This window comes from Patagioenas fasciata, chromosome 20 (assembly GCF_037038585.1).
Source record: "Patagioenas fasciata isolate bPatFas1 chromosome 20, bPatFas1.hap1, whole genome shotgun sequence".
In the NCBI taxonomy this organism is placed as follows: Eukaryota; Metazoa; Chordata; class Aves; order Columbiformes; family Columbidae; genus Patagioenas; species Patagioenas fasciata.
The window spans coordinates 1,750,023-1,772,239 of NC_092539.1; the positions used below are offsets into that span (position 1 = coordinate 1,750,023).

Consider the following 22,217-nt stretch of genomic DNA (forward strand, 5'->3'; position numbering starts at 1 on the left):
TTGTCCCCTCGCGGGACACCGAGGGCTGTGGCCCATCCATCACTGAGCGGATGGAAGTCAATGAGGTCTGCACAATGCTGGCTTCTCACTCATCCCCAGCCTACGGTGACTCCAGTTTAAATGCAGAGCCTTGTTCGCACCACCACTGAACAACTCCTCTTTCTAGCCCATTTCTCCAATCTCTTAAAAGATTATTTAAATTCTATACTTAGCACACTGGCACGCTCATAATTCCAAACTTAGTTTATCATCTTCCTCCCTACAACTGATTTCTAGTTCTAGCATGGTTGTAGATCACTGAAATGTCACGTGAGCACCTGGATTTTCTAACCCGGAAACAATTACGTCTGCATTTAATAAATTATGTGACATATATAGTAATTCTATGTACCGTAACAGCAACGAAGTACACAGTCAGTTATGTTCTACGTGAAGAGGGAAACACTTTCTAGCAGTTCATCTTCCTTCTGACTGTCCGTGGCAGTACTTTTTGTTGGTGGTGTTGCACGGATGTATTGTTAAAGTACTAGGGAAGAAAGTACAAGAGTTAAACCAGTTTTCAAAAGCAATTCAGAACACTCAGTTGGCAGTTTGGAGTATTTTTATCTTGAGTGCTTCACTAGCAATGGTGTGTTAAATTAGTTTCTAGCGTACGTGAGAGCAAACGTTAACACAATTATCCTGCCTGCTCAAAGCTTCTCACGGTTCACGACAAACCTTCCCATTGTATTTTATCATATGACAGGTGTTTAGCAAGCTGCACATGATTAAATCCAGCCATGCCAGCGAAGGTGCCAAACGTGTCCACACAGGTGGGATCACAGAGGTACTGGGGCAAAATTCACCTAAGTTAGCAGCAAACAGGTGTCCAAGAGATCACCGTAAGTGAAAGATTCGCTCTTCTCTTAGTTCTCTCTCCTTTCTTGCCAACTGGAATTGACAATACAGTTAATCATTAATGAAGGTTATTAATCGCATCAGGTTATTAATTGCATCAGCAATCTCTGTGTGGAGGTTTAAAGCAAGGCAACAATAAACCATGGCAGATGCTCTCTGTTGATCCCTCCCCAGCCTCTCCTGATAGGAAAGATGATAAGGAGCAATAAGGAAGAGAGACTTTTAAGTTGGAAAGGTTTTAAAGCCTTTACTAATGCTACTAATAAATAGAGAAAATGACACAAACCAGACAAACCCAATCTGGAACACCCCGGGTAGCAGCGTTTATTGCTGGCTCACAAAGTCATGCTCTCTAGATGTTGGCCATGGTGGCAGAGAGCAGGACCCTCGTCATTTCCTTCTTCTATAGGGGGTATGACGCTTATGGGCTGGAATACTCAGCTGGTCCGTTCCGGTCACCTGTTCTGTCCGCCCCTCCTTGCAAATACGTCCCGTTATCACTTCACCTTGGTGATCATAGTAAGAAATCTAAACCTGGGGCTCTTCCACATTCTGTTGCTCATCTGATCAGCAGCAAGCACAGTGGTCAAAAAAAATATGCAGCTAACTTCAGGAAAGTGCAGTCACTTAGAAGAACTTCGCTGAAAGGAAAATTCACTAAAAGAGAAACTGGTCTTGTTTTTAACAAAACCAGGACACTCTGCAACAAACGCAAAGCTGAGCCAGTGGGGACAAAGCACCCGACCAGCCCAGACCCCATTTAACACAACGAGCTTGCCAGTGAAGTTCTGGGCAGCTGTGCCTGTCCGACCATGAGATCCTGCCCAGGAAGCCAGGCTGGGGGTCAGTGGCACAGAGCCCCTGCTCCACATCCACAGAGTCACACAACAGTGTGGGTTGGAGGGACCTTCCCAGCTCCCCCAGTGCCCCCCCTGCCATGAGCAGGGACATCTTCACCAGCTCAGGTTGCTCAGAGCCCCGTCCAGCCTGGCCTGGGATGTCTCCAGGGATGGTTCATCCACCACCTCTCTGGCCAACCTGGGCCAGGCTCTCACCACCCTCAGGGCCAACAATTTCTTCCTCATGTCCAGCCTGAATCTCCCTCCTTTAGTTCAAACCATTGCCCCTTGTCCTGTCACAACAGGCCCTGCTAAAGTCTGTCCCATCACTGTGGTGTCAGGCAGAGGAAGAGGCTCCTACTGGTGCCAACCCTGTGATAATACCTGGGTAACAAAACCAGCTGGGTTCCTGACACACAAGGACAAAAGCTTTAGCAACAGGTAAGAACGGAACTATGAGGTGACTATGAGGTGACTGTCCTTCTTTAATCCTTTGGTAAGAAGGACCACAAACAAGAAATGTAAAACATGACATTTATCTGCTCTGTTAACAATTCAGCAGTATGCATTTGTTCATTTTTTCTTGCATATAACAAAATCGGTCATTCTCTGACAAGACATTTGGGCTGTCTTAGGAAGCTGCTTTTGAAGATTACTTAGGAAGATGGCGTGAGTTGTCACAGTTGTGTGTTGCACCAGGCCAGCATTATCCCCACAGAATTTCAAACTAAAAATAATAAATCCTAAAAGCATAAAGAAACATTCAGTTGATATATTTCCAATTCCAAATTCACATCCTTCTCCAGAAACAAGATGGTGCTGTGTTATTGCCTTGATCAGTCGGCAAGCAGCACACAATCAGCTATTGTTTTTCATCTTTAAAAATGAACAGTTGTTCTTCTGGCCAAGAAAAACAGATAATTAGTGTGTTTATAACAATAATCGGGGGGGGGGGAAACAACCCTTGGAAAACAGGCATGTCAGAGCAGTAAAATGTTCACGCATGTGTCCTTCACTCGGGTTGTTACAGGCTAGTTTGTTTACCAATGCTAATTCAATCCCACTCCTGCTCGTATGAGCACCCGAAGGACACTCAGTCTCTGCACAGCCTTGGGCTCCAGTGCAAGCAAGAGGCGGGTGACCCATCCCCTGGGCAATCGGATCTTGTCTCGCACTCCTCCTCCTCAGCAAACCACACGGGTCCTTGGCACTGAGAGATGCAGAGACTAAGGGAGGAAATTAAAGCATTAAGTGAAGGTGTTGAAGTAACCCAACTATAGAAAGGATGGTTACGGTAATTAAGAGGAAGAAATAGTCAATTATCAACTGAGAAGTTACAGTGCCAACCTAAAAAAGCCTGAACTGAACTAGATGGCCAACCTTATCTTCATAAATTGAAGTCAGATTTTGTATTTGAAAGCTTAAAAAGACTTTCTAAAGAGTATATTGCAGAAGAATTTCCAAGGAATCATCATGATGCAGACTGAGCATCCAGATCATTTCCCTCCTCTCCAGGTACATGGCATGGGTGGCAACGTGCTCACACATTTTCTTCCCAACTTTATATTCCAACTGATCTGAATGGAAGAAGAAAAATCCATGGAGCAAAAAGCTCATTAGGAACAGCAGCTATTGCTGCACACGTGGCAAAGGGCAGAGAAGGAGCTGCGCACCAGGACAGATCTCAGCCCTGCACACTTAGCACACCAGGGCTGGCGAGTGACAGCGCCCACTCCTCAATAAACCCACCCTGAGGGACGGAGGGAGGAGTTTTTAGGTCAAGCACAACTATTCAACAGAATCACAGAATGTGACTAAAACTGACCAGCTGAGTATTCCAGCCCATAAGCGTCATACCCCCCGTATAACAAGGAGATCACGAGGGTCTCGCTCTCTTCCACCATGGTCAACATCTAGAGAACATGACTTCGTGAGCCAGCGATAAACGCTGCTACTGGGACATTCCAGATTTGGTTTGTCTGTTTTGTGTAATTTTCTCTATTTATTAGCAGCATTAGTAAAGGCTTTAAAACCTTTCCAAATTAAAAGTCTCTCTTCCTTATTGCTCACAGAATCACACAGAATCCCAGAATGTGAGTGGTTGAAGGGACCTGGAAAGCTCATCCAGTGCAATCCCCCCATGGAGCAGGAACACCCAGCTGAGGTTCCACAGGAAGGGGTCCAGGCGGGTTTGAATGTCTGCAGAGAAGGAGACTCCACAGCCTCCCTGGGCAGCCTGGGCCAGGCTCTGACACCCTCACCATGAACAAGTTCCTTCTCATATTTAAGTGGAACCTCCTGTGTTCCAGTTTGCACCCATTGCCCCTTGTCCTGTCACTGGTTGTCACCCAGAAGAGCCTGGCTCCATCCTCCTGACACTGCCCCTTTCCATATTGATCCCGATGAATGAGTCCCCCCTCAGTCTCCTCTTCTCCAGCTCCAGAGCCCCAGCTCCCTCAGCCTTTCCTCACACGGGAGATGCTCCACTCCCTTCAGCATCTTGGTGGCTGCGCTGGACTCTCTCCAGCAGTTCCCTGTCCTTCTGGAGCTGAGGGGCCACAACTGGACATAATATTCCAGAAAAGGAGGCTGCAAAAAGGTGTCAAGCTGGTCTCCAGGTACAGTGGAGTTCTGTGCTGCCCAAGTACTGTGCTGCTGACTTCCTACAAGACTGTACAAACACTGATGTGAATGAGTTTAGACCGCAGCTTAATTAAAAAAACCCAGAGTAATCTCTTTCCAGATGCACAGCATGCCCAGCGAGCACCGCAGCGCTGCCGAGCAGCTGTGCTCTAAGCGGCCTTCTCGTAAAGAGAACACGATGTTCTCTTCCGCATGAGCTGCGAGGAGCCGGGATTCCTGCCCTGCTCAGGCCACATGCGCACAGAGGCTCCGGTGTCCTGACACGACTCCAGCGCCTTCCTGGAGAGCTCTTGGCTTAACACGAGCGGCTCAGCCAGGAACCGGCTCCTCTGGATCTCACTCACAGACTGCTATTAAAAACTGTACCAGCTCAGTTTTCCAGCCCCTAGAACGCTGAATAAGACCGGCTGCTTTATTTTGCTTTCCGCCTTAAGGACTTGGCCACAAGATAACTTTTAAAAACTACTTCTAGGCTTGGGCAGAATCTCACATATAACACCTTTCCAGAAATACCAATATTAGATTATCACTGTGCCCTGTGAGTAAAAACCGATACCCCTAGCTAAATATTTACAAAACCGTGCTTAGGAGTATTACAGAAACTTCACAATGTAATTCCAATCTGATCAACACAACTTCACCTAAAGTTAACTCTACATCATACTGGTTATTCTTACCAATTCTCACAATTTTCACGTGAATCTTGGAATATTTACTCGAGCTCTCAGAATCACACTGCTCTGTACAGCTCAATTTTTGGTTGTTTGACATAACAAGTATATAATAAATGAAACGCATCCTACATGTGAAGGATGGAAAATTGTCCTGGTTGTGCAGTTAATAACATTATACTGGAATTAAGTAAAGGGGTTTAAAAATGTATGGATGGTATTTATGAAATTTCAACACAAATAACTTCTTCCAGTAGGAACTAACAGCGGCTGGTATGACTGTTTTAAGAAAGAAGGGGTAGGTAAAAGGTAAAAAATCTTTTTCTGTTTCGCACATCATCCATAATGGTGGTGATGCCACAGCAACTTGAGCAAAGTGACAGTCGGAAAACAACAGTTATCATCAGGAGCATCCTGACTGGAGAGTTTGCATCCTGTTAATCCCCTCCCTGTGCTTATGGCCAAGCAGAAGCAAAGTGGGGAGCCAGCCTGACCTGCCAGGGTGGGCGAGCGGGAGCCCCACGGGGCCTCCAACGACAGAAAACCCCCTTTTCCTGGGCGCAGCACAGCATCGGAGTGTGAGATTCCCACAGACGATACCAGGGCTCCCCAGCGAGGGACAGGTGCTGCCCTCGTCCAGCTGCACCTCCTGCAAACGAGGTACCACTAAAGAAAAGTAACAGTTTAGTTTATCTAAACCCCTTGTATTTACAGACTCGGCTGCCTCTCCAAGCACATGACGCCAGTTGAATTCTTATGGCAATCAGGAGGACGGTCAATCTGACTGCCATCACAATCACAGTCATCACGGTTCATTAGGGCATTGTTTTAAATAATATTTTAATGATTGTGCCATCAAAACCTCAAGTCCAGAACGTGAACAGTGTTATTCGCCTTCCCTCGGGTGCGCTGCGGGCAGGGGTCCCCAGAAGCCCCCACAATCTCCAGGTAACATGGGCCTGCGGTGGCTGCTGGGGGCTCTGCAAGCTCCGGTACAGACATTTACACTTGTTGCATCATTCCCTGAGAACCTCAAGGTCACTTCCATGACACAGGTTTTGTATTCCCTTCCCAAAAATACAGATTTCCACTGAGCGCACACACACCGGCTCCTGGATGGGTACCGACCCAGTGAGAACAGCCGCAGCCTGAGCTCCCCAGAGCAGCAACCGGGATTCCAGTTCACATCTGCCACACGGCTCAGGCAGATCATCTCAGCCAACCGCTGTCCCTCCTTCAGAAATACCACCTGATAGAGCAGAAATAAAATACGCCGGTAGAAAGAAAATAAACTGAAAGGGAAAAATTATTTCACTATCTAACCTTGTCAAGAAAAGGAAGAAATATCGTGTAGGGAGCTAAATCTGGCCCCATGTCCCAAGGCTCAGACACCACCATTCCTCCTCCTGAAAGCCATATTAACTTAACACATATGCCAAAAACAACGGTGGGTTATTCTGCCTTACTGAGCATTTGCTGGTTGTTTCTGTCCCCACCTGTGGACAGAGAACACACAAATGAGTTCAACATTCACCTCCTCCAGTTTTCCCCACTGATCTACTTTGGGATGTCGGTGCAACACAGAGCTGAGTTCCAAAACTAATGCTTTTGTTTTAATCCCGAAACACTTTAATATTGAGTTTGGGACATGACACTTTCACAAAGGGAAATATTCCTGGTCTTAGCAAGAGATTTACATTAGAAATTGGATGATGAGAAAAACAGAAACAGCATCAACAGCTTAATTCTTTATGGTTTGCAATTGGCCTCAATACATTTTGGATTTAAGTGAACCATGGAGAAGTTCATGAAAAATAAACCTCGCCAGACTAACTATAATTTTTAATAGAACTGCAAAATCCAACTAAAATGCGCCTCATCACACAAAATCTCGCGGTTAATATTTATTTAGATTCCTTTGGAAAGATGCTGTTGTTTGGCTGTATCTTTCTTAAACAACCCTGAACAACTGGTAAATATTGTGCAGGTTGTCCTTATTCAAATGTTTTGCAGAAGCCCATAGAAACAGAGAAACCCTGCGGAACCTCATGCATAAGAATGAAAAATAGAGGAAGTCTGAGGAACAAAAAGTAAACTAATGTACTGCAGAAAAATATCTTAAATAAAAGGATAACCAAGAACGGCCCAGGGTGCAGAGCATCCATTGGGTGACCAAGAACGTCCCCGGCGTGCAGAGCATCCATTGGGTAACCAAGAACGTCCCGGTGTGCAGAGCATCCATTGGGTAACCAAGAACGTCCCCGGTGTGCAGAGCATCCATTGGGTAACCAAGAACGGCCCAGTGTGCAGAGCATCCATTGGGTAACCAAGAAAGGCCCAGTGTGCGGAGCATCCAGGGGGTTGCGGGATGAGGATGCGGACACGGGTGTGTTGGAATCGTGTGCTCTGCCCTGCACAGGCACGAGCGCTCAGGACACAGATCACCAAGGTCTGTCAAGTTCTCTCTCCTACGTGATAACGCAATTCCTGACATCTTGGCATCTGTCGTGGTTTCACCTGAGCTGGCAACACAGCCTTGATAACCGCTCACTCAGCCCCCAAAGAGGGGAGGGAATTGAAAGGGGAGAAACTTGGATTGACATAAACACAGTTTAATAAAACAACAAACTACTAGTACACTACCAGTACAAATACATATAAAATAGACTATAAAAGATATTCAATGCAATTGCTCATGAACTCCGTCCACACTGAGCAGGCAGTGCCAGGAAGCAGCACCTGGTCCCACAGCTGATCTTGAAGAGAGAAAAAAGGAAAAAGGCAGAAAGGCCCAGAGGCCTCTGCAAAACGGCAAAAGGCCGAACTGAACATCCCGACCTAAACTCCTCCAGCTCCGACAAAAAAAGCGAAGAGAATGCGAGAGAGTGAGACCAGAAGATGCTGAAGGGTGTGGAGCATCTCCCGTGTGAGGAAAGGCTGAGGGAGCTGGGGCTCTGGAGCTGGAGAAGAGGAGACTGAGGGGGGACTCATTCATGGTTACAGATATAGAAAGGGTGAGCGTCAGGAGGATGGAGCCAGGCTCTTCGCGGTGACAACCAATGATAGGACAAGGGGTAATGGGTACAAACTGGAACACAGGAGGTTCCGCTTAAATTTGAGAAGAAACTTGTTCCTGGTGAGGGTGTCAGAGCCTGGCCCAGGCTGCCCAGGGAGGCTGTGGAGTCTCCTTCTCTGCAGACATTCAAACCCGCCTGGACACCTTCCTGTGGAACCTCAGCTGGGTGTTCCTGCTCCATGGGGGGATTGCACCGGGTGAGCTTTCCAGGGCCCTTCAACCCCTGACATTCTGGGATCCCGACTTCCCTTAAATCTGGAGCCTGACGCCAATGGGCTGGAACGCGGTCACTGCTCAGTTCGGGTGTCAGTCCAGCTCTGTCCGTCCATCCCCTTCCTCGCTGCCTCACACCTGTGGGCGCAGCTCAGAGTGTCCCTGGCTCTCAGACCAAAGCAATTCAAAACGTTAACTCTGTGCTGGGCTGGTATCCCTTGTTCTCAAACTAAGTCTAAAGAATGACCGTGCTGGCTATGGAAAAGAAAGGTTTCTAACTGCATGAAGAAAATGAACCCATTTTCAGTCAAACCAGCACAGCGTCTTACCGGGAAAACGCTGGTTGGTGCACAAGGTGCTTGAACCAATACTGCCAGGATGAGGGAACCCTCGGACACAGGATCGGGAGCATTCGAGCATGGTCACAGCAGCGGGAGCCACTTGGGAGGGTGTGAGACTTGGGAGTAAAACCATTTCCAGACAATGCCAGGACCACCCCAACAGGCTGCCCAGGCAGCAGTGGAATTAAGCAACAGCAAAAGGTAGGCTGAGTATCTGGGATGAAAAAGTCTTGAAGAGTGAGAATCAATATAAGGAATTATTCCTCTGGGAAACAGTGGAAAGGCTTTTGCGTGGGTATTCTATGAGAGACTGGGCATCCCACCAACAAATGTACTGCAGGAAAGAACCAGACAATGGCGAGGAAATGGATTAAACGTGTTTGCAAGACAATTTCCAGATCCGATTTCTGTGAAGAGAAGACCGTGACCTCAGCACTGGATCTGTGGTGTTACCATTAAGTGCGGCCCTGTTCAAGCCCCAAGTCCCTCACTGGCACGGGGACGGTCCTAAGACCACACCAAAGGCTGTGGGATCCGGGAGTGTCTCTTCATTGTTATTTTATTTTTGTATTAATGATGGGTCAGTTTATGTCCACAGATTTTGTAAGGCACAATTCACCAGGGATACTGAGAAGCAGAAAACTAAGACACAGAATAAAGCTTTTGGTGAAAACAAGAGGTCTGAACTTGATTAAAAGGAAAAACAAGCCAGAGGAACAGAACATTTGAAGACGCATATGGGGAAAAGCGACTCTTTTCCAAGGACAGATGGAAACGCTGAAAATGGCTGGTTGGCCAAACTGCTTCTCTGTATCAGCCTCGTCCTTTCCAGCTCACCCCAGTTCACCCAAGCGCAGCAGAAGCACCAGCAGCTTTTCCACGGGGAGGGTTCCCACCCCTGTGACAGGCACAGGAACGATTTCAGCACCTATCAGCATCCCGCCAGGTCTCTGTACCTGCTCTGTGTCCTTATCATTTGCATTTCCAAATCCGAGCAGCTGCTTCAGATGCAGCCATGGGAAAAACCAAAAGGCAGAGCTTCCCTTTCACGGGTTGACTGAAAGGAGTTGGCCACAGCACCCAAATAAACAGGAGCTTAGCAAAAGGATAAACTGTTTAATCAAGGGACCAGCCTGCTGCAAACACACACAATCCAGTTACATCCTTCCACCCGTGGAAGAACGAATTGTCCCCCACAGGGCAGCTTCACACACCGAACGTGCTGGCACCTCAGTGTGGCAGCACAGACGCGACCGAGCCGCTGGAGTCGGCCGTCGGGGCAGAGCACTGACCCACAGCACCGCGTTCAAACGGGGCGCAGAGATACGAACCCCACCTCATTACTCCACGGTGCTGTACGTATTCCAGGAGAGCTTTACACCGGCACGGTATACAACAGGGCCGCCTTCTTTACACCAAGGATTCATGTAAGCCTATAACAATATTTTACTGAATATTTAAGACTTTGGTTAGTAGGACTATCTTCTGGCCTAGAGATCCTGCACAAGGCTCTCTTTGATCTGTGTCGCATGATTGTTTTTTTGTTACCCGTCTTTCTGTCAGCTCCTGGCTGGGTCGCTGCATATGAGATGGACGTTGACAATGCTCCATGGGACAGAAGCGTGTTTGCCTTCTGAATATGGCAGCGCAATGGGGCTGAAGGACCATCTGGCCAGTGTCCTGTCCCCAGAGGTGACAACAGCAGATGCCAAGGGTGCACTGCAAACATGGAGCAGCGGTACTTCCCTGCCATGCTCTTCCAGCTCCTAAATTCTGCCCCACAGGGGATCGGAGGCTTCTGAAAGTCTTGGATGCATTTTTTTTTCACTGATCTGTTCAGTTGCTTCTTGAGTTCACAAGAGCTTCAGCACTCACACCACCTTGCATCAAAGCTTCTCAGAACTCACCTATGTTGCACGAAAAGGAATCTCCTCGTGTTTGATGCAAACCTTTCCACTGTTATTTTGAACTCCGCAACTCTTGTACTAGCAGAGATTGTTCCCATCTCTCCCTGCTCCTGTTCTTCAGCTCACTAATAACCAACTATACAAAGCGTGCAGCAGCTGGGATCCTGTCCCAAACCCCACCACCATCCACTGGTTTGTCGTAACAGCTGAAAAGCAGCTGAGAACAGAGAAAAAAACAAACAGAGTTAGGTGTTGAGAACGGACAGGCTTCTAAGGTGGGTCACGTCTTCAGAGGAGCCCAGTTTGGATCAATAGATCTTTCAGGGATGCTGGAAGACTCGATTTGATGAACATAAGACTTCGGGGAAATTTCCTTCATTTTCTTTTGGCCATTACATCAGTTGAAAAACTAGAGCATCTTATTTTGTTCTTATGCTTCCAGAAATATAACTGGACACAAACGTACTAAATAAATCCACTTCCGTGGGCAAGCAGAATTTGAACGCAGATCCATCCCAAAAACACTGGTGAGCATGAGCATTTCCAGTATCCCGGGCACAGGGCTCACCACACTTACTGGTACCTCCAAAGAACTTGGAGACACGAACACCGAGCTCTGGTGGTGCCTGTAGGAGATTTCAGACCCTGCTCTCCTTCACATTCATTTCAGCAGTAGATGGTGAGACAATGGGATACATTCTGTTGTCAATAAGACAGTAGAGTCACCAGGCATTTCTTGTAACATGTCCCACTAAACTTGTCTGGGTCATCTGTTCAAAGGCAGAAAAGGCTTCAATTAAACAAATCTGCTCGCCATCTGTATAACTTTTAATCATTATTTTTAACCTGTTGCCTAAAATGATGGAAAAAGAGTCCTTAACCTCACGTATGGAGAAACACAATGGCATACATTCCTCTAAATGTAATGCTGTTGTTTCTGAAGACAGCAATAATACCAAACGAACAGGAGAGCTGTGAGCAAACCACCAGTGGAGATTGTCACTGAAACCCTTTCCAGTCCTAAGAACAATGAGAGCACGTGCCTGGAACATCCGTATCCTTTATGCTCCCCCGGGTACCTGGCCGAGGGCTCCCGGGGGCTGGGCAGCGGGGCGGTTGCTGTGATGAGCAGGTTGGCGCCCGACGGACCCGCAGCTCCCGGCACCGACGCCGCGCTCACCAATAACAGCGAGGGATAAACATCACTCAGCCTGTGTGAATAGCAAACTGCAGACGGCCCTTCTTCTGAGAATGGACTTAATCCTCAGCTACACTGAGCTAAGAAAGGAGGATTCTGGTCTCCACTTTGGCAGAGTGGGAAAACTGGGCTGTATTAAACAGACACGGTAGCTTTCAAGGATTGTCTGTGCAACCGTCACCGAGCGAAGAAGGAAAGTCAAACAAACACTTCATACAATTTCCATGCCCTGCTGTTTCTAACACGCTCCTCAAGGTCCCAGCAAAGCACCTTGAATCTATCTGTAAAATTTATTTTAGAAGTCCTAAGTTAAGAAATAGTTGAAATTAAGCACGGGCGTAGGGGCACTATTAGGTCAGGCTCAAATCTAGTAAAAGTTCACTAAAACATCATGTTTTTCTTTCTCTCCATTCAATAGAAGTGGATAGTTGAAAAAGATGCCTTATTTCTATCCTACATTTACTCTATACCATAATTATTAAATTGAGTAGCGGAATGATTTAGGAGATGTGGTGTTGCTGCACTGGTACAGCTGGGTGCATCTCCACAAACCAGAATGGAGTGGGGAAAACGTGCAGCAATTTTCTTACATAGAGAGCGAGAAAAGAAGAACTTTATACCCCTCCCCATTTTTTTATTCTTCAAATTCCTTTAAATTTTTAAATATTTATGAATTCTCCACAATCTGTGACTGCATTTTATGAATGACACAAACATTTCCTGGTAACACAAAGAATCAGGATGGGCTAATGGGAAAGAGAAGAGATCCATCTTCCCTGAGAATGAAATGTAGTTTCCTCCTACAAATGGTTCAGTGGCACTTGGACACCTGCCAGCTTCTTTTTGGCAATAAGAGGGCCTGTAAGTATAAACTAAGCTTTATGAGCACCGGTGTACACCTCCTTATCCCATTACCTTTGGCAAGGACGGGTCCAAAACCCTCAAGAAAACAATTTTCAGATCTCAGCTTCACTAACGCAGGGAACGTCAGCCTTTGTTTTCACAAGACGGGTATGTTCGGTTCCTGATCACGTTCCCTGATGACCAGGGAAGGATGTCTCCTTCAGCTCAAAAACCACACTGGGCTCATTTAAACAGATCCAGTATATGTATTCACTGCAAAATTTTGGCTAAAAGATAATGCAGGCTTACTCAGCTCAAACAGATTGTACTCGCCACATTTCCAGCCTCCTGTTGGACTCCGCAGTTGTCCAACCCCCCTCAGGGCAGCAAAGTCACCAGGGATCCTGTCCAGCTCCTGCTGTACGGGATGATCCAGCTGGTATCGCTGGGGGTCCGTGTGAGCACAGATGGGAGGCGGCAGAAGAAAAATGAGCACATTTTGCTTTGCACACCATCCTGCCTGGGGGCTCTGGCAAATATCTGTATCCATACGGCGGAGTTTGGCTTGTCCACAGTTAAATCTCAACAGCTCGTTGACAAGTGCTGTAACAAGGATATAGGAAGTGGAAACCAATACAAAAACAAACAAGAAAAGGGTAAAGTGCTCTCAAGAATTTTGCTCCTGAAAGCAATTTCAGCCTGATTACTCAATAGCAACATTTGAGAAGATCTGTTTGTGTTTAGCCAGGTAGAGTGTGTTACCTGGTTTTCTCCTCTCATTCTCTCCTTTCTACGAGGTGCTGGGTGCAGGTTCTGTCTCTCTCACCACTCTGAAGACATCTGTGTCCCCCACGTCTCCTACAGCTAGTGCTGCTGTCAAAAGAAAGAGGCACTTCTGGGAGATCATAGCACCCTTTTGGTTGGAAAAGACCTTTAAGATCATTGAGTCCAACCATTAACTCAACACTGACAAGTCCACCACTGCCCCATGTCCTGAGAACCTCATGTCCGTCTGTCCAACCCTCCAGGGATGGTGACTCCAGCACTGCCCTGGGCAGCCTGTTCCAATGCCCCACAGCCCTTTGGGGAAGAAATTGTTCCCCACATCCAACCTCAACCTCCCCTGGCGCAACTTGAGACCCACGAAACAAACAGCAGAAGGCTAATGGTGAAAATGTAAGGGTAGTCTAGGCACGTAACTCGTTGATTTCAAGGTATTTTCCATTCTAGAAAAGTCACACACCATTATAGACCAGTTTTACAGAACCCCAACAATGGACCATAATGTACTTCTGATTTGAAATTCCTTGTGATTTTACAAAACTTTATCTAGGCAGATATTTCCTTGATGGCAATTGCAGACTGAATAACCTGAGAAAATTCCTTCATAAGCATTTCCTCCATCTCTGCCACACGTACATTTTCCATACCTGGATGTGTTTCTGCCATTCTCATTAAAATCTCTGCAAATCAAGGCCAAGCTGAGAGCTGCAGAAAACCCCTCATTTGCAAATGCTCAGCAGAGAATGACTAGAAAGCCCAAATTAAATGTCTTAAGAGTCCTAAATGCAGCATGCTGGGAGTATAGAGCTTCTCCTCCAATGACAATTCTGGAAAACTGCAAATAGGGCAGCAAACAAGCAATGGAAGAGGGAAGAAAAAGAGGCAGGTGGGAACAATGCCACAGGCTGGCAAAGCAACGGAGCTGGTGGGGATGGCTGCCCCGGCTCGTCCCTCCCAGCGCATCGGAGTCACAACAACCCCGGCTGGGAAACCAGGAGATGATTATTAACTTTGCAAAACACAGCAACGCAGGAGGGGCTGTCGGTACGGGAAGCAGCAGCAAACTGATCTTGACAAATCTAAGAGGTCTAAGGAAAACGAAAAGCAAAGGAGTTCAATAGGATTCTAAATTACTATCAGAAATCCCTGTTAGATGGACAAGAGGACACAGGGATACTGTGATTCTGCAGGATTCTGCCTCTCAAAAATAATTCTAAAACGGTAAAGGAAACCTGTATAAAAAGACTAAATATCTTTTAAAATAAGTTAGAGTGCAAACTAGAGAAGAGATTATTGCTCTAATTATCATTTCCAGTTTCAGAATCCCTGTATCTGATAAAAGTCAATACTTTTTAAGTTCATCAGAAGCAATAATTTCCTCCATGGTACTTTCCAAGAGTAGGTTTCAATTTCTGCCATTTTCTTGGAGATCTATCCAAGAGATGTGGGTACAATATTTATACGTTAAATGCTGCAGAAATTATAGAAGGTTTTCTGTCCTAGTATTTCACAGAATCCCAGAATGTCAGGGGTTGAAGGGCCCTGGAAAGCTCACCCAGTGCAATCCCCCCATGGAGCAGGAACACCCAGCTGAGGTTCCACAGGAAGGGGTCCAGGCGGGTTTGAATGTCTGCAGAGAAGGAGACTCCACAACCCCCCTGGGCAGCCTGGGCCAGGCTCTGACACCCTCACCAGGAAGAAGTTGCTTCTCAAATTTCAGTGGAACCTCCTGTGTTCCAGTTTGCACCCATTGCCCCTTGTCCTGTCACTGGTTGTCACCCAGAAGAGCCTGGCTCCATCCTCCTGACACTGCCCCTTTCCATATTGATCCCCATGAATGAGTCCCCCCTCAGTCTCCTCTTCTCCAGCTCCAGAGCCCCAGCTCCCTCAGCCTTTCCTCACACGGGAGATGCTCCACTCCCTTCAGCATCTTGGTGGCTGCGCTGGACTCTCTGCAGCAGTTCCCTGTCCTTCTGGAGCTGAGGGGTCAGAACTGGACAAAGTCTGGACAAAGCACCTGGACAAAGTCACACATGCTCTTGACACACTATCAGAAGGTGACCGTGTGTCACCAAAGCCCCCGATGTGCTGGAGTGTCACCTGTTCCACAGCCTTGTCCCTATTCCGCTTTCTTCACCTCTCACAGCCACACCAGGAGATGTTGGCCAGTTTTAGCCAGGAATGATCAACAGGTTCCTGGAGCATCACGAGTTTCCTCCCACACCCTGCAGGAGTCCAGAACTGTTTTCTTCTCGTATGTAAAGACTTCGCTCCGATCCTGAGCTCTTCAAGCCTCACCCCACTGCTCCTATTTCGGAAAAGCTGGGAACTAGAATGCAGACAAAATTAAAGCAACTGCCGCAGCTGTCATTCCTATACAAGCATCTTTGCACACAGAAAGCAAGGAGGGAACATTCTCCCTGCCAGGCCTCTTATTACCTTCTTCCTGCAGTGCTAAATGGTTCAACTCCACAGATGGAATCAAAAGGGGAGATTAAGTTTTACCTGTTCAATGGCAAGAAGTGGGGAGACGTGGGCTGATTCAGGAGACAGTGACGACTACTCTTCCCTGCCACCTACCCCTTCACCAACAAGCTATCTCAAGTTCAATAGTCAATTAATATAGCACAACTCCTCAAATGTGCCTTCTTCAGCTTCAAATGTGAAATAAATATATATACATACAAAAGCGCACCATCTGTGCAAGACAGCATATAGAAAACGGAGCTTACACAGATGGGACATATCACACCATCCCTTATGGCTCCATCAACACACCCGCTTTGCAAATCTGCCCGAAATACAAACAAAAGTGACAGCGCGTTACAAGTGGGGCTGCGCAGGCCCAGCATGGACTTGGCACGGTCTGGATTGTTCTCTCCACTCTTGACAAACAACTTGCTCATAAATGGAAAACTTGCTAACGTTCAAGTGTTCTGCCGTGTTCAAATGTCAGGAGGATCGTGTTCGACTAAGTCTCCCAGAGGGACAAATAATTTGCCTTCAAATTATTAGAGATGAAGCTGTAGGCTGCTTCAAAACGAGCAGGACATGACACAACCTTCTCATGAACCACAGCAGGGACCAACACCAACCTGGAACGTCTTCCATTTCCATCAACTCTTTACCACCAGCTAAAAATAACACTTCAAACATGTTTATTTTTACATCAGGTGAAGCATATAGTTGAACAATACAGCTGAACACATATGGAAATGCTTAAGCAGCAGTTCCAGTTTCTGTCCAAGAAGTCTGTAGACAAACACAATAAACTTAAGCTACACACACGACAACTCAATGTACTACACAAAGGGAAAAGAAATAACAGAAAGACAAAAAAAGTGTGTTTTCATAAAAAACAAACTCAATTTCTTCTGTGTGAGGAGCATCTGTGAGAGGAGGGAGCAGCTGGAACAAAGTACAGAGACAGCAAAATACAGTTAAAGAGAATAAGGCGTTGGAGATGAGCCTCACCAAGTAGGATCACATCTCCACCTCGCCCTTATCGTGTCTTAGTGCCAGTGCTAAGGCAGAGACTGGGCACCTGTATTCCCTAACACATTCCCGACCTCAAAGCAACTCGTAGCTTAAAATTCCATGTGCCAGGTCGTCTGCACTGGTACGGAACAGACTGTGCAGATCTTTCTTCCAAGAACATACCCACCGTTTTCATACAAACTCTCAGCACCACAGTCCTGTTCCCACAGCTGCCACATTGTGCTCATCATGCAAAGAAGTTTTGTTTTCATGTTTTCTTTGAACCTCCTGCTTCTATTTGCTGTACCTGCTTTTTGGTAGGGAATGAAAGAGCAATGGGGAACGACTGCTTATCTTCTGTCCCACTCGGGCATCTTTTCTTCAGGCCCAGACAGTCTTCATTCGCAAGCTGTTCCGTAGTCTGTTATTTGGGGAGGCAGTACCTCTTTCAGCCATAGCTGTGAACAGAGATAATTCCATTTTCTCACGTCACTGTACATTTACTGACACTGAGTTTAGCCTCCTAGTTTATTTTCCAATCACACAGTACCATAAGGTAGATACTTTAGCAGTTGTAGAGTTGACTATGCCAAAGTACTTCTAAATCACTCAACTTCTGTTGTTTCTCTATCCATCGCCTTCCTCAGAGCATCAGAGCGTCAGCAGCAAAGGTCTCGTAGGACGCCTGTGTCACTCTGATGGTCACCACCAACCACCCTCTGTCACAGCAACAACTGCTACACATTTTCTCACCGTTTAACCAGTCACTGGCCACCAAAGCTCCTCCCCTCCTGTCCCCAGAAAGATCAGCTGCTTTAGGACGCTGCGGCACAGACCGTGTCAGCCGTGGTTTGAAAAGCCGAGCGCACCGTACACCCTGAACACCCAACGCCAGCTGTCAGCTCAGCCTCTCAAGCCCTTGAAGATTCATCAAGTGCAACCTCTTTTTACAGAAAACACAACTCCTCCATATTCATATCAAACCATGTGCCAAATAATTCTAATCTGTATGATTCTTTTGGCAACGCTGCGCAATGCAAAGCCAGATTTCTGTCCGCTGTTCCCCAAGCTCCTTGGAGTTCTTTTGCAAGTTGGCATCGCATCAGCCCTGTCTCTTTCTCTAACAGGGCTGAGGAGGTTTTAACTGTGTTAATAATTCAACAGTTTCTCCCTTGAATCCCTCCTGGGCTCTAACATCCTGGCCCCCTCAAGCAGCTCACAGTGTTATTAAATTCTTCCATTAAGAGCTGGGTTTGAGTTGGGTTCTGGTAAACCACGTGTAGGTTGGTGAGGAATGCAGATGCCTCAGAAACTCATTTGTTTCTGCGTTGGGTTTCCACAGCAAGGTTTTGGTGGGGGGAGCTACAGGGGTGGCTTCTGTATGGAGATGCCAGAAGCTTCCGCCGTGTCCAACGGAGCCACCAGCGGCGGCTGCGCAAGGGACCCGACACCGGCCCGGGCCGGGCCGCCGCTCCCTCTGCTCCAGCTCCGTGAGCGGTTCTTTCACAGCCCGCTCTTCAAGGGGCTTCTGCAAACTTTTCAACACGCTTCTTGTTCCCAACATATTTGGAAAAGAACTGTTACTTTTTATACTTTCTGAAAGCTGTTCCTCTAAGTTTTTGGCATTTCAAAGTGTTTGTTCTTTTCTGTCTCCCTCACTTGGTCATGACTTCAGCTTTTGGAAGGATGCCTCTGACTCCACAGCCTCTCTCCCCTGCTGTTTCACATCGTAACTTTGCTCTCAATTGGCTTTTGACAGGGCCGGGGCATTTGCTCTGCAGTGTAGAGCCTTTAATTAACCTTCACACTACCTGCAACCATCTTATCCTTTTCACTGGCCCTTTCAGCTTCCTTTTAACAAGCTTCCTCACTCTGACGTACTTTCCCTTTTGAGATCATGTATCACTTCACTGAAGGTTTTGGCTTCTGCAAGGCTGTAAGTTCCCTGATGTTCACACGTACAGGGGCCACCAGCAGCCCAATTTTGTACTGAGTTGTGCACAATTCCCAGGAGAAAGTCAAAAGTACGCCCCCCTCTCTGGATTCCCTGAGCAGATCCTTCCCAAAGGTGTCATTCCTGATGTGTAAGAGGACTGGGGTGCCAGGCTTCTCCCATTGTGTTTCCTACTTCAAAGCTACACACTACTTATTATTATATACTTTTCCCAATGTTTTTAGGAAGCATTTCTTCCCTGAGAAAGCGGTCAAACACCAGAAGAGGTGGTTGATGCCCCAGCCTGTGTGTGAGAGGCATTTGGAAAAAGTCCTTAGCAACACACTTTAACTTCCTCTGCCCTGAACTGGTTGGGCAGTTGGATGAAATGATCGCGGGAGGGCCCTTCCAACTCAAAGAGCCAATTCTATTCTATCTACAAGTGCCAAGAGTTTTTAACCTTAAGGACTCTGTGATTAATACGGTTTAAGACACCACACTATTACCCCAAGGGTTTGAACCACTCTGGCATTTTTCTGCCACCTATAACTGGGTATTAGGTTGTTTCAGCTGGTGTTTTCCTTCCATCAGTTTTACAGAATCCCAGAATGTCAGGGTTGGAAGGGACCTGGAAAGCCCATCCAGTGCAATCCCCCATGGAGGAGGAACACCCAGCTGAGGTTCCACAGGAAGGTGTCCAGGCGGGTTTGAATGTCTGCAGAGAAGGAGACTCCACAACCTCCCTGGGCAGCCTGGGCCAGGCTCTGACACCCTCACCAGGAAGAAGTTGCTTCTCATATTTAAGCGGAACCTCCTGTGTTCCAGTTTGCACCCATTGCCCCTTGTCCTGTCACTGGCTGTCACCCAGAAGAGCCTGGTTCCATCCTCCTGATGCTCCCCCTTTCCATATTGATCCCCAGGAATGAGTCCCCCCTCAGTCTCCTCCAGCTCCAGAGCCCCAGCTCCCTAAGCCTTTCCTCACACGGCAGATGCTCCACTCCCTTCAGCATCTTGGTGGCTGCGCTGGACTCTCTCCAGCAGTTCCCTGTCCTTCTGGAACTGAGGGGCCACAACTGGACACAATATTCCAGGTGTGGTCTCCCCAGGGCAGAGCAGAGGGGCAGGAGAACCTCTCTGACCTACTGACCACCCCCTTCTAACCCACCCCAGGTACCATTGGCTTCCTGGCCACAAGGGCCCAGTGCTGGCTCATGGTCACCCTGCTGTCCCCAGGACCCCCAGGTCCCTTTCCCCTACACTGCTCTCTTACAGCCCTACTCAACAGTCTCACATAAAACCTCAACTCCCCAGGTCATCCACCTTATTTCTTAAGATTTCACAGTCTGTCAAGAAATACGCACACATTTGGTTCAGTTTTCTACTTTTTTCATGTTACGTCAATGCTAATCTAAGGGGGAAAAGCTGTCCGTCATACAATGAACATTTCCAATGACCAAGCGAACATGGTGGGTGTAAGTTTTAGTGATAAAATGAACCAGCTGTGTCCAAGAAGAGCTGAGAGGTGTCACTTGAACAATTATATAACAAACTCTTGCATCGAGCATTCAGTTTCATCCGGACTTCTGAGGATTTCTGCTCTATTTGCCATCACAAAAAGGCTACAGGTTTGTAGCACAGGAAAAGAGAACCAGCAAGTGCATTTTCTGCTGTTCACTACAGATGAGACAATCCCTATACACGAATTAAGGCAGCAAGGCCGGGGAAGGAGGGAGATCTTTTGGTGCCTTGATTTTGGGGTTAACTTGTATATATTTGAGAAACTTACATGAACATGACAATGTACTTTGAAATTTTTCCACATCATTATTATTATTATTATTTCAGTGTGTCCCTGATCATGTGCACTAAAATACACATGAAAATGAACCTGGTCATCAGCACTTCTTCAGTCTCTTAAAAGAGAGCCTGGAGGGGAAGAAAGGCAGAGAAATCACTGCAGAAAGGCTTCATCTACCAGACTCAGTCATTTATTTAGATACTGAAAAAGAGAACAGCAAGTGTAGTTACAAACTACTGTCGGATGTTGTTTTCTGTCACCCAAAACCTGACACGTGATAACCTGTCGTTCTTGAAAAGCGGATAGTTCAGCTGATTTTTCCATTTATCATGCTGTGTTTTCCCTGTTTACTCTACAGAAAATGTGAAACTTATTACTCTTCAAGAAAGGTAATTAGTATCTACCTGTTATCCTTTATCTAAGTACAGAATAACCGTTTCCATTACTTCTGTTATGTTGTTGTTAGTAAATACATAAACATCAAACAGATGAATCCACAGGACAGAAACAGCTCTGCTCATCTCAAGAAATTAAAACTAATTACTCTCTTCAGAAGTTTGAAACCTTTGCTTTAGAGCTTTGAAGAACAGCAACAAACGACAGGACCTTGCAAATGGTTCATTCCAGTGCTTGCTGGACCATCCCTTTGACGGTTCTGTAACCCCTGCCCAGCTCCCCCTGCCGGGTCCACGGTGACGCTGGTCGTGTCGCACACGAACCAGCACGTCGGTACAACAGCTACGACTGAAAACTCCTCATTAAGTGTGGTTCTCTTTGGGAAACAGCTGTTGCACGAACACCGCTGCCTTTTACCCAAGTATAAAATGAGTGAGGTAAAGGAGCTGCTCAACAACCGAATGCTGGACGTGACGTTCCAGACAACATTTTTAGGTCAACGGGTAAACCCTCACAGAAGGAAAGACAAAGTTACCAGTGGGAGAACAAAAAGCATCAGCTCTAATATTACTCACACCGATTAAACATGTCAGATGACTATACAGTGAGTTATAAAACAGGATTTAGGCATCAATAAGTATTGAAGTGATACTGTTCATTCAGCTGAGCCCTCCACTACCTGCCTCTGGTCCTGAAGCTACTAAGGTTATAAAGACAAAGAGCCCTTATCATGCCTATCACTTGAAAGAGCACAGAAAAATAAAGACGTGAATGTTTTCTAGTTATTACACTATATTTCACACCTATTTGAGTAACAGCTACCACCTACCGCTCTAAATCACACCAAAGAAGCCGCAGAATCTGCCAGGTGGTTTCTCAGCATTGACTCATCCCTAGAAGAAAAGCTACAGGCCTTGCAGTTACACTTTTTACAGGGACTGAGAGTATAACAACCAGCCAGGAGAACAAAGAGAGGCAGGATCCCAGGCAAGCCAGACCTACCACTTTCATGGCCTTTATTGCTCAAAGTAGTAACAGGAATCCTAGGACAGGGTGTTTGCCACATCTCTGAGCTCCAGGACACGAACCACACCACGCACAGCACACGCTTCTCCGCCTAAGAACTTCAGTTGTGTGTTTAGAGCATTTACATATTCATTTACTATTTATCCTAAAGCCCACCAGTAGACTAACATACAGCA

The 22,217-nt window shown here is 46.7% G+C and overlaps 1 protein-coding gene across 19 annotated transcripts in view; it reads right to left on the bottom strand.

The window, feature by feature from the left end:
• Nucleotides 1-22,217, bottom strand: part of EXD3 (exonuclease 3'-5' domain containing 3) — a 298,384-nt gene that overhangs the window by 261,884 nt on the left and 14,283 nt on the right. For 2 of the 19 annotated variants that reach the window (XM_071817360.1, XM_071817361.1), the window contains exon 3: nt 17,196-17,346. The exons of 16 other annotated variants lie outside the window; for them this stretch is intronic. The gene's annotated coding sequence lies outside the window, so the exon portion shown is untranslated. Of the gene's footprint in view, nt 1-13,390; nt 14,913-17,195; nt 17,347-22,217 lie in introns of those variants that run through there. One more of the 19 variants, XM_071817363.1, reaches the window with a different exon arrangement.